Source organism: Trachypithecus francoisi, unplaced genomic scaffold (assembly GCF_009764315.1).
Source record: "Trachypithecus francoisi isolate TF-2019V2 unplaced genomic scaffold, Tfra_2.0 Lachesis_group17, whole genome shotgun sequence".
Classification (NCBI taxonomy): Eukaryota; Metazoa; Chordata; class Mammalia; order Primates; family Cercopithecidae; genus Trachypithecus; species Trachypithecus francoisi.
Window position 1 is genome coordinate 59,486,015 of NW_022681462.1, and position 12,748 is coordinate 59,498,762.

General features: G+C 43.4%; 1 long non-coding RNA gene across 1 annotated transcript in view; it reads left to right on the plus strand.

Annotated features, from left to right (window-relative positions):
* The first annotated feature begins 12,361 nt into the window (after positions 1-12,361).
* LOC117062336 overlaps positions 12,362-12,748 on the plus strand; it is a 92,153-nt gene continuing 91,766 nt past the window's right edge. The window contains exon 1 of the long non-coding RNA XR_004428311.1: positions 12,362-12,502. This is a non-coding gene — a long non-coding RNA (uncharacterized LOC117062336). The remainder of the gene's footprint in view (positions 12,503-12,748) is intronic.

Consider the following 12,748-nt stretch of genomic DNA (forward strand, 5'->3'; position numbering starts at 1 on the left):
TTCTACTTTCTGTCTATGAATCTGACTACTGTAGGTACCTCATATAAGTGGAATACTACAGAATTTTTTACTTCATGTCTGGCTTATTTCACTTAGCATAATGCCCTCAAGGTTCATTCATGATGTAGCATGAATTTTCTTCTTTTTTAAGACTAGATAATATTCCATTGTATGTATATATCACATTTTGTTTATCCATTCATCCACTGATGGATACTTGGTTTGTGTCCATCTTTTGGTTATTATGAGTAATGCTGCTATGGATGTAGGTACACAACTATCTCTTTGAGACCTTGCTTTTAATTGTAATTCTTTTGGGTATATACCCAGAGGTGCAATTACAAGATCAAATGGCATATAGGCTATTTGGGACTATTCCCTGTCTGTTTCCTATAAGTTCACCTTATCTTCCAGCTAGATATAACTCTCCTTGGGCATAAATTCTGTCTTCTCCTCCTCCTGTACTTCCCAAATATCTTAAAACATGTTGAATACAAGCACAAATTCAATGCATACTTGTTAGATGAATGATTGAATGAATGAACGAATGAATGAGCACAATTATTTCTTCTTTCCTATCTCTCCCTCTCTTAATCCAATTGTTTCATCTCTTTCTTCTACCAACTCCCTTTGCTAGCCAAGTCAAGTCATAGACTCTGCTTTCTAGTTCAGAATCTTTGTCTTAGCAGGAAAATTAGTGTTATTTAGTTCTTTATGGTACATGATGAAGGAAGAAACACTGGGTTTGAATCTCAGCAAGTCACTGAACTGCCAAGGTAATAAAAAATAATGTAAAACACATGCCATTATCGAGAATCACATACCATGAATCACTATGCATGCAGCTAATGTAGTGTCTGCTATTTCATCCATGTTCAATAAATGTTAACCTACTTCTTACACTTTTTATTCAGGTTTTGAATAGGCACATTAGAATGTAAACTCCTTTAAATGCTGGAACTATGCTTTACATATCTTTCTATCTTCTTTAATGCTTTGGCTTAGTACATGCCCAAAGACATTTATTATGTAAACAAACAAATGAATCAAACATCCGATCTATCCTGCAGTTCTACCAGCGTTGTTTTTCAGTGGTTCCTTCATGAGTTCATCAGTTTGGATCAGGTAGATATGATGCAGTGTTAAAAAGAAAACCACAGTGACTTGCAACAGGGTTTATTTCTTTTTCGTGACACTTGTCCATCATGAGCCAGCAAATGGTCTTATAGTCACTCAGGGGCCAGGCTGATGGAGGTGCCATTTCTTCACATATCTCCACAATTGCAGAAACAGGGAAAAGAGAGTATGGCAACCACAGGCTGGCTCTAACGGTTTCTGTCTAGGAGTGGAACACATCAATTCCACTCACATTTTATGGGCCAAACAAGTGACATGGCCACATCTGAGTTCAACAGGGCAGGGATACACAATGCTCCCCCAGAGAGGGGCACTGAAAATTTGTAAAGGGCCGGTTGCATGGCTCCTGCTTGTAATCCTAGCACTCTGGTAGACCAAGGTGGATGGATCACCTGAGGTCAGGAGTTCAAGACCAGCCTGGCCAACATGGTGAAACCCTGTCTCCACTAAAAATACAAAAATTAGCCAGGTGTGCTGGTACACACCTGTAATCCCAGCTACTTGGGAGGCTGAGGCAGAAGAATCGCTTGAAACCTGGAGGTGGAGGTTGCAGTGAGCTGAGATCACGCCACTGCACTCCAGCCTGGGTAACAGAGTGAGACTGTGTCAAAAAAAAGAATGAAAGTAAAGAAAAGAAAATTTGTGAAGAATAGCAATCTACCATCACAGCTTAGAAGGCTCTTTATGATTTGATTCCTGCCTTATCCACATAACCTTGAACTCTGGCCACCGTGGACTGATTACAGCTGCCCAAACACAGCATGCCCTTTACACTTGGGTGCTATAGATATACTGTTTCCTTTGTCTGGGGCATCCTGTCATTCATCTATTCATCCAGCCATTCGTCCACTCATTCCTTCATCTTTTTATCCATCCATTCAACAAATACTTGAGTGCATTTTACATGATAGATCTGTCCCAGTAGAAAACTCCTTTTCATCCTCAGGGCTAAGTGCTCACATTAAAATTACTCTAAACCTTCCCTCTGGCTACCATAGTTCTAACATACAGTTAGATGCTCTCTCTTATGCTCGTGGCACTTTCTACACACCCACATCATAGAACTTTACACCCTAGCATTGTGGTGGTAGCTTCAGAATTTCTCTATTGAATGAGATTAGGAGTGACAATCTGGTTGGGGTTTGTAATGGAACTTCTTTTGAAGCTACAGTTGCCAATCTTTTTCACATAAGATTGAGAAGAGTAGGTTGTTTTTTTCAAATAATGAAAGTAGAAGTAGATGAGATTATGCCCACTTCTTCCCCTAAGGTACCCTCTGGAGCTCCCACTGCTATAGTGAAGTAAGTGTTTGGACGTCTCTCTTGAAGACAATGACTGCTTCGTATTCATCGTTATATCATAAGAAGTATAGGGAGTAGCAGAGTATGTGCTCACTATTTGTGGAATAAATAAATATGTAAAGCAGCCACTGATACTGTTATAGGAAGGGGGTCTTGATCCAGACCCCAACAGAGGGTTCTTGGATCTCCCACAAGAAAGAATTCAGTGCGAGTCCATAGAGTAAAAGGAAAGCAAGTTTATTAGGAAAGTAAAGGAACAAAAGAATAGCTACTATAGAGCAGCCCTGAGGGCTGCTGGTTGCCCATTTTTATGGTTATTTCTTGATTATATGCTAAACAAGGGGTGGATTATTCGTGCCTCCTCTTTTTAGACCACATAGGGTAACTTCCTGACATTGCCATGGCATTTGTAAATGTCATGGCGCTGGTGGGAGTGTAGCAGTGAGGACAACCAGAGGACACTCTCATGGCCATTTTGGTTTTGGTGGGTTTTAGCCGGCTTCTTTACTGCAACATGTTTTATCAGCAAGGTCTTTATGACCTGTATCTTGTGCTGACCTCATATCTCATTCTGTGACTTAGAATACCTTAACCATCTGGGAATGCAGCCCAGTAGGTTTCAGCCTTATTTTACCCTCCTCCTCTTCAAGATGGAGTTGCTGTGGTTCAAACTCCTCTGACAATACCACCAATTTTTGGAGCCATCCCCCATAGTCATCAGCAATCTCTGTGGCAGTGGTTCTTGTCCTTGGCTGCACATTGGAACCACCTGGGAACTGGAAAAATGGAGACACCTTGGCCTCAGGCTTAGAATTTCTGATGTAGACGATCTAGGGTAGGGTCTAGACATGAGGAATTTTAAAATATAACCAAGTGGTGACAACTTGCAGCCCAGACTAAACCATATGAGGGAGTATCAGAATGACCTGGTGGGCTTCTTAAAACAGAATTATGTGTCCAGGCACAGTGGCTCACACCTGTAATCCCAGCACTTTGGGAGGCTGATGTGGGTGGATCGCTTGAGCCCAGGAGTTTGAGACTAGCCTGGCAACTTGGGAAGAACCTGTCTCTATAAAAAATACAAAAATTAGCTGGGTGTGGTGGTGCACTCACATTGTTCCAGCTCCCAGGGTTGGTCAGGGAAGCCAGAGGCAGGGGGCTACTGAGGTGAGAGGATGTCTTGAGCCTGGGAAGCAGAAGTTGCATGAGCCCAGATTGCACCACTGCACACCAGCCTGGGTAACAGAGCAAGAGTCTGCTGAGCTATGAACTCCACCCCACCCCAGCCCACCCCTACTCCTGTATTAACTTCATAATTAGCTCCAGGAATGAACTTATAAGAAAGTGTACTACTAGATTTTTTTTTTGAAACCAGGTCTTCCTCTGTCCCCTACGCTGGATTACAGTGGCACAATTACAGCTCACTGCAGCCTCAAACTCCCAGGCTCAGACAATCCTCCCACCTCAGCCTCCTGATTAGCTGGAACTACAGGCATGTGCTGCCATGCCCGACTAATTTTTAAATTTTTTTGTAGAGACAGGATCTCACTAATGTTGCCCAGGTTGCTCTTGAGCTCCTGGGCTCAAGCAATCCTCCTGCCTTGGCCTCCCAAAGTGCTTGGACTACAAGTGTGAGCCACCATGACTGGCCTACTACTAGATTTTTAAAAAAATATTTTAATACATACCTTCCTACTTTTCCAATAAGAAGTTGAGGTAGAAGTGATTTGAGAGGAAATTGAAATCATTTTCTGGGAATTACTGATTCACTCCTTTGGTTATTAAAAAAGTTTATCAAGACTTGTATTACAAATAATACATATATTATAAAAAGTGCAAATTTCCTCCTTGGAGGAAATAGCCTGTGAGCTCAGTGCGGGCTAGAAGGTAGTGAAGGTGTTCAGGATAAGGCACTGTTGGCATAAAAATATTTTGAGCTGAAAACATTTGAGTTCCTGAAATCCCTTAACTGCCTAAAAGCAGGACTTTTGAAAAGACCTCAATTGTCATAAATCAACCAGGGAAGAATGACTTTTATCATCAGAGACAATGAGAAGTCAGACAATGAGAAGTCAGCACCACACCAACAGTCATTGTCACAGACCTAGTATAGCTCCCATTGATTCTGCTGAGCATCCATTTAGCTTTCCTAAAAGTCATTTGCTTTCCCATAAGCACCCTTTTACCTGCTCTCCTTTACCTATTAAGATATATTTAAACCTCAAATTCTAACTGCCCTTTTGAGTCACATTTCTTTGTGAACTCCCTTTCATATATACATAATTAAAATCTATCTTTTCTTGCTAATCTGTCTTTTGTCTGTTTAATTTGCAGGCCCCCCAAAGCTGGACATAAGAGGGTAGAGGCACAGTTTTTCCTCTCTGAGTTGGGAATGCAGACTGGGGTGACTGGTACTGCAAAGTCACCTACTTATTCACTGAGAGCTGCCTGGGTTTGACCTTCAAGTTGTCCATTGAACACCGATATCCCAGGAATCCTGTCTTCAGTCATTGGCTGTTCTGTTCTTTATCTTCTCTCTTCCTCAACTCCTGCACTCACAATCTGCTAACCAACCAAATGGAGCACGTACTCTCTTGTTCTCCTGTTCAGGTTCCTCTGTGATCAATACTTTGCCTTTCTGGATGGGCTCAAAAAGGCCAACTTGGATATTTGCTCACTGTAATGTCTATGCTATTTCTATCACTTTTGAGCAGAGCAAAACAGGTTGGCAAACCTAAGCTCTCATATGGAACCAGCCTTGGGAAGAGATTGAAGGAAAGTCAGTTGGCTCTTCTGCACTGGCATTATATGGCAATTTGGCATAGAGAAAAGAGCCCTGGGTTGAGGATTAGGAGACCTGAGTGTGGTCCCAGTTCTACTTTGTGTCATTTCAACTGCCATGGGCTTTCATTTCCTCATTTATTAAATGGGGTTTCCCAACACATGGGACTGTTTGGAAGATCATATAGGAGAATGGAAGAGAAAGCATATGAGGCTCAGGAAAGTACTTGTATTCTATTGGGGCTCAGCAGAGCATCCTACTTCCAGCACTTTGTAACTGAGAAGGGACACCACCATGCTTGTATCCCCATCTCATTCTATAAACATCATCAAATGCTGTAGAATATATCCAAACAAACCAGAGTGCATGTGTACTCATAAAGGAAGGTATGGCAGAAGCCCAGTTGGAAATTCAATCTATATTGGCCCCAGAAAAAATTTTCTGTCACACTTTGCATCCATGACTTCTCCTACTCCTCATATCCATTCCATCTTCCAACCTGGTCTCATTCTTATTTTCTAGCTTATAGTCTCCAAACTCAAGAGAAAATATTCTTTCTGACTCTTAAAAGGAAAAGAAGAGATTCCCAGTGGCTTAGAAAAGACAATGCCTAGCTATCTCCTGAACAGACCTTGGCACCTTATAAAGGAAGTTTTTTTAAACTTTTTTTTTAAACTAGGATGTTTTATGAGCAGTAGCCCTTGGCCAAACCAGGAGAACAGAGGAGCTCTCTTCCCTTCATTGGACATTTAGAAATATATTGTAGATTGTTTTGTTCACTTGTTTTACCAGAAGCATACATAACCTCAGTAAGCAGGGGAACCAAGCATCTTTTTTTAACTATGAAAATAAATTTTCTTGGCCAGAACTATTACTGTATTTTATCTTTGTTGATTGTTATATTCAACTCTCTCTCTCTCTATATATATATATATATACACACACATAGTTGAAGGCAACCATATAGTTGATATATATAATTGAATATATCAAATATATATAGTTGAAGAAGGCAACTATATATATAGTTGAATATAACAATCAACTTATTGAATATATGTGTGTGTATATATGTGTGTGTGTGTATGTATATATGTATATATACATATATATATATAAAGGGGGGCAATATTTTGAGAGTACCAACCCAATGTATTTTTATCCTCAGTAGCTCATAATGCCCAGTTTTACTGAGGCTCCCATATCAACTCAGACCAAAGTTTCTTCCACAGCATAAATAAGATTCTTCTTAGCCATTTAACCAGGAAGCTTGATGCCCCCAGGAGGAAGGAGGCTATGGTGAAGGTTGTTCATTCTGAAGAGGTAAAAGCATGAGAAAGGAGAAACACAGGTAGATCCAGAGGAAGACAGAGTTGGTTAGATGCCACTGCCAGGGTTCCAGCCTGCCTTCCCTTGCTGAACCTCAAGGAGAGGAAGCTGCAGAGATACCCAGCTGGGCATCAGGGAGCCCAAGTTAACTGGATGTGGTGGCCCCATTTCCAGGCATGGTCTGGGGAGTCCACGGGCCTCTAGGAGGAGCCTAGCTTTTAGCTTCACTACACCCAACAGTGAGGGGCAGTGACAGGTAGTCTCAAAGAAGGCAGAAGCAGCAGAGGCAGCATCCCTGGGTCCTTACATCCTACGTGTAGTGTACAGAGCAACTGAAAGTTCCCAAGTGTCCTATTTGGAAGACACGAAGGGGTTGAGGCCTGACCAAATAGCCAAAATCTGGGTTCAAGATTAAGAAGCCTCAGTATGTAGTGTTTTGTTTTGTTTTGCTTTTAAATCAGAAGGACATGTCTGAGAATCCGGTATTTGTGCCAGGAAGAGACAAAAAACTAGATGATCAGGCAAGAAAGGAGGGAGAAGGCAGAGGACATGTGGATCTGAGGCCTCCTCCCTATGCCATAAGATCATATACACTCCCACATACCCTAGAGCGTGACCTTGGAAAGGAGCAGGGAGAGGAAATTGGGAAGACTGAGCATTGATGCACACTCTAAGTCATTCCAAAGAGGTTACTTAAATGGCAGAAATGGAGATCCTAGTGATTTTGCAAATTTAAAGATTGTTTCCTTCTCAGGGTGCTCAGTGGGTTGGGATCTTGAGGGGAAAGTTTAGCCAGTTATGGAAAAATACAGTTTTATTTCCTTTGTACAACTGAGTAATAGAATGTGTAAAAGGTCAACCCTGCCCCATATCTGTGGTATTAGTTGAATTACATAAACTGTTTGCCCTTTGGGTTTATGTGCTTTCTTGGTTTGCACAATATTCAGTCCCAGAATCCTTGAAGAACAAAGTATCCACACACACGCCTTGTGACATCATAATCCAGTCACTGATATGACTGCCTCTCTGATTCTGAGTCCTCAGGCTCCACCCATGCTCTGAGGTCATCCTGGGTTCTAAAAGCACCTGGAACACCTCTCTGAACCATCATTAAAATGCTTTTTCTACTTTCATCATCCTGACTTCACTTCCTTCAGTGGAAATGTCTAGAAACTGTGTTATGGTCTCAAATTTTTAAAAGTAATTTTCAGAGTGTTTTACTTATATTGTTTCATATTATCCAAACAGCTGTATTAGAAGAAATGGTAGTTCCATTTCAGAGCCAAAAAAAAAAAAGATGCTCAGAAGCTGAGGTGTTATCAGTCAGGGCCCAGTCCTGAAAACAGAAATGAAACTAGGTCCTTCAACGCAGACGTTTTAATATAGGGGATATTGGTTGCCAGCATTTGTATCCTGGATCTGCTCACACCAGCTTGTGAAATTCAGGGATGCCATGTTGATAATTTAAAATTATCCATGGTGAATGATTTATATTATGGGAATTGGCACACATTACAAATTGGTTTCTTTGTGGTTCTTGCTTTTCTGGAGAACTGGTTGTTAAATATTTACAAGCATACCACTCGTTATAGATATTGAAGGGCTGGAAAACAGTGGACATTGTGGTAACACAGAGATAGTCCCTGTGGAAAGCAGCTACCACACCAGGGCTGGGAAACAAAGGGCAAAGGTTAGGCTCTGGAAACCCAGGAGATCAGAGGAGGGGACCCCAGAGCCTGGGCTCAGACTGGAGGAGGGGCGGCTGCTCCTCTGGGTGCTGAAACATTTGAGGGGGCTTGATAACATGTTAACATTGGACTGGGAGTGCTGAAGAAAACTGGAGGCCAGAACCTACTGCTGATGCTAGGGTGAAGCTGACAGGGATAGCAAGGCAACAGAAAGAAGAGTGTCCTCATCCTCTCCTTCCTTGAGTCTCCTTCTATCTAGCACCCTGGCAGAGCTTCACAGGGACTAGCAGCAAAGGGGAAATGTGGTTTTCAGAGTCTCAGATGCACCATCTCAAAGCCATATACAGAAGGCAAGTTGGTGTGGAAGTCAATTGCTTAATAACTAGCACATTTGGTGATCTGCTCATGTCACATAGCTTAGTAAGTGTGGCCTGTTTTGCCTCCTAGGATTTCTCAATGTCTAGATAAGCCCTTGGTATATAGCATGCACTCATAAACATTGGTTGAAGGAAGGAAAGAAGGCAGACTAGACTAGCCCAGTTCTCCGGCCCACATTTAAAAGCAAGAGTCCAAAATACTCTTGGTTGTCCATGTTGGTGTTTAAGCACACCACTGCACCGATATTTCTTTATATAACCCAGTTGTCTCACACTGGGGATGTGGGAACTACATAAGGAGCACAGCTTGGTGCTTTGGAGAAAAGCAGATCTGGATTCAAATCCCAGCCCCACTATTTAAGAGTTGCATGGCCTTGGGCTAATTACTTAACATCTGAAGCCTTGGTTGTCTCCTCTGTAAAAGGGAGATAGCAGTGGTACCAGGCTTAAATAAGGTAATTGTAAGGTAATTATATCTGGCATGTTCAATCCATGGTTTTTGCTACTTTTTTTTATTTTTATTTTTTGAGATGGAGTCTCGCTCTGTCGCCCAGGCTGAAGTGCAGTGTCGTGATCTTGGCTCACTGCAACCTCTTTCTCCCGGGTTCAAACGATTCTCCTGCCTCTGCTTCCTGAGTCGCTGGGATTACAAGCACACACCACCACGCCTGGCTAATTTTTGTATTTTTAGGAGAAACCGGGTTTCACCATGTTGGTCAGGCTGATCTCGAACTCCTGACCTCGTGATCCACCCGCCTCGGCCTCCAAAGTGCTGGGATTACAGGCGTGAGCCACCGCGCCCAAGCTTTTTTTTTTTTTTTTTTGAGATAGAGTCTTGCTCTGTCGATCAGGCTGGAGTGCAATGGCGCGGTCTCGGCTAACTGCAATCTCCGCCTCCCGGGTTCAAGCGATTCTCCTGCCTCAGCCTCCCAAGTAGCTGTAATTACAGGCGCCCGCTACCACGCCTGGCTAATTTTTGTATTTTTAGTAGAGACAGGGTTTCACCATGTTGACCAGGCTGGTCGAACTCCTGATTTCAGGTAATCTGCCTGCCTCCGTCTCCCAAAGTGCTGGGATTACAGGGGTGAGCCACTGCGCCTGGCTGATCTTTGCTACTATTATTCTTACCCCACAGCTCAGAAGGGAGGGCACATAAGAGCCCTAAGCCCAAACTGGGGCCAGTGACCCCGCTGTTCTGGGCTTCCCTCTACTATCCCCGGTGCTAGCCAAGACCCGGGCTGGAGGAGCAGTGATCTGACCAGGGATACCACAGTCCGGCCAAGAGTTGGACAATAGAGGCCAGGCTGGCCAGGGCCCAGCGCTGCAGCCCAGTAGGGTCTCATAAACTGCATTTGGAACCTCGAGATGGGAATCTGTGTTTCCTAACACTTTGTTCCAAAGCAAGTTTACACCAGTCTAAAACAAACGCGGGTGTGGTGGTTCCTCACATTCAAAACGAAACAAAAATAAAAAAGACAAAGAGAACTCCAGTCCCCAAGCCACAGACAACCTCTAGATCGTTCCCCAGGCAAACCGTGCGGCAGGAGAGGAGGGAGCGTCTTTGTAGTTGCCACTGGGACTCCGGGCCTCGGAGCGCTGCTGTCTCGGGTGTTCAGGTCCATGGTCCTGAACCCCAAAGGCTACAGGGCCCCAGGGGTGGGGCTAGCGGGGTTCGCCCTGCCCAGCCGGGGCGCGGGCCAGGGAGGGAGGGGAGGGCTCATGGCTGGGCCCAGCCTGGCCCGGCCCCGCCCCGGGAAGCTCCCACTCCCCCTGCCAGAATCCTGGGAATGTCGCCGCCCCGGGAAGCATCTGGCCGGCCTCTGGGCAGAGGGTGGGGTCAAACCTGGAATTTCTCGGGTGCTTTTGCACAAAATCCCCAAAAAGGGGAATCGGCCCTGTGAAGCTGAAGCCCACGGAATTGAGAAGGAGGCTGCCCATTTCTTCTCCGGGCAGCCTTTGTCACCGCCTCTTCCAATCTCCGCCGGGAGGGCGACCGCAGGCTCCTTTCCCATTTGGAAGATTCCTTCTTTGTGTCGGCGGGGACAGTCCGTCCCGACCTGGAAACCGAGGGACCCCGGCAGGCGTTTCCAGCTGGACTGTCGCCATCTTGTGGCAGGACTGGGTGGCCACACTGGCCCCAGCGGCCATATCCGCATGCCCACAAATTTCTTGGGTTCCAAACGTTACCTTTCCTTCTTTCCCCAACCTGCTAGGAACTGGATTTTAAAATCACGTTCCCTGAAGATGCCTCTGTTCTGTTCTCTCCCAATTGCACGGGCGTGTCTTCCTAAAAGCTACCCTGCTCGTTGGAGAGTTCCCTGCAAGCCTCACTGAGGGGCTCTGCGTTAAATCCATTAAAACCAACCCGTACCAGGCTCCAATCCTCCACCAATTTCCCATGAGACAAACCAATGATTAAGAGGACAGAGACGCACTCTGGTTAGTGATGTTATTATACTTGATGAGTATTATTACAGGACCCCTGTTATTAAAGACTCCCCATTATTATGGTTATTTAGCATTTATAATATATTAGGTATTTTCAAAGCACTCAAAGTCTATTATCTCCCTGGACTTTCCAAACACTACAGAGAGACGGGCAAGTGACAGCTTCGTTTTATAAAATAGGGAAACTGAGGCACTGTAATTAGTGCAGAGTGCATGGATTCATGAGTCAACAGTACTCATTTCCTTCTAGCCTATTATTGTCTTACTCCAAACTGTCATGGATTCCAGTAGGTGGTAAATAAACATCCTAACTTGGGAAACGAGTTTCTCTCACTCACTTTACAACCCATTGTAATCACATTAGAAACCCAAGTGTAGAACTTTTCAAACTTAAAGAGTCATGTGCCATTACATTGAGCATATGAGTGATGTTATTTGTATTTTATTTTTACAAGTCAAACACAATCCTTTTTTTAAAAAAGTAGGGATTCTATAATCAGTAAACCAGGTGTGTCTTGATTTGAAAAATGAATTGGTTTTTAAGACAAATCCTCCTTCATTTGACACAGCATGCAGAAAAAAAAGATAGATAAAAAACCCATATTATTTTAAAGTCTGTTATCATCCTGGAGACAAGAAAAAGTATTTTCTGCTTTCAGACTTTGTTTCTTGTTTTCAAAAGAGTTTTCAGTCTTATCGGTGGGTGCACTCATATTACCACAGTACCTTAAGTTCCTTTGATAACTTAGTTTTCTCTCCGAAAGCAACAACAAAATAAGTAATTTTGTTCTGTCTATAGAAAGCAGTGACATGATACACTCCTCTCACCTAGCCTCCCCAAAAAGAAAAACATCCAGTCATTTTGGATGTTTCGAGTGGAAAGGTTTGGGTTTAAATTTGGAGCTGGGTCAGAGTTGAGACAAACGAAGTTTTTGAGAGGCCTGTCCTAGCTGCTAAGATCAGCATAGGCCCTGAAATTAGCAAAGCTAGAAAAATTGAGGAAGTTTGTCCTTGTACTCTTCCCATACAACTTTAAGTGAGCTTCTCCTTTTACTGAGTTTTCACACACACACAAAAAATTCTCAATGTCCATGTTTAAGAAAGTTGTTGGTTTGGGGAGTCAGGTTAGCTGTCTCAACTTCTGTTTATTCATATCATTCATTCATTGAGAATGTATTTATAAATTGTATTAATCAATGGCTACTTTTTATGGGCCTATGACAAGCAAGGCACTTTAGATTTATTATTCCTATGCTGCAAGCCTTCGAAGTAGATTCTCATTATTCCCACTTTACAGGCGAGGAAGCCAAAGTTCAAGAAAAGTTCAAATAACCCACTCACAGTTGCACGGCTACCTGGAGAGCTGGGATAGATCTATAAAGCTGCAACTCCTGTGCACACAGACATATGAAGCCACTTTCACCCTCTGGAAACCTTCAGGTAGGAAAACAAGACTGAGAATTGTGTATGGTAAATAGGAAATTGGGAGTTAAAAAATAATGCAAAGTGATAAAACACTGCCAGTAGTAGGGAAAGGGCCCTGTGTGTGCAGCCAACATTTATTGTGTCTATAGAGTGGACTCTTACAGGGCCAGCCTGGCAAAGTTTGTCAGCCAACCCTTGAGCCTCATCTTTTTGTCCTCTGGCTTTAGGCCAGCCAGCCAAGGTGGGAGAGGGTGACTAGCT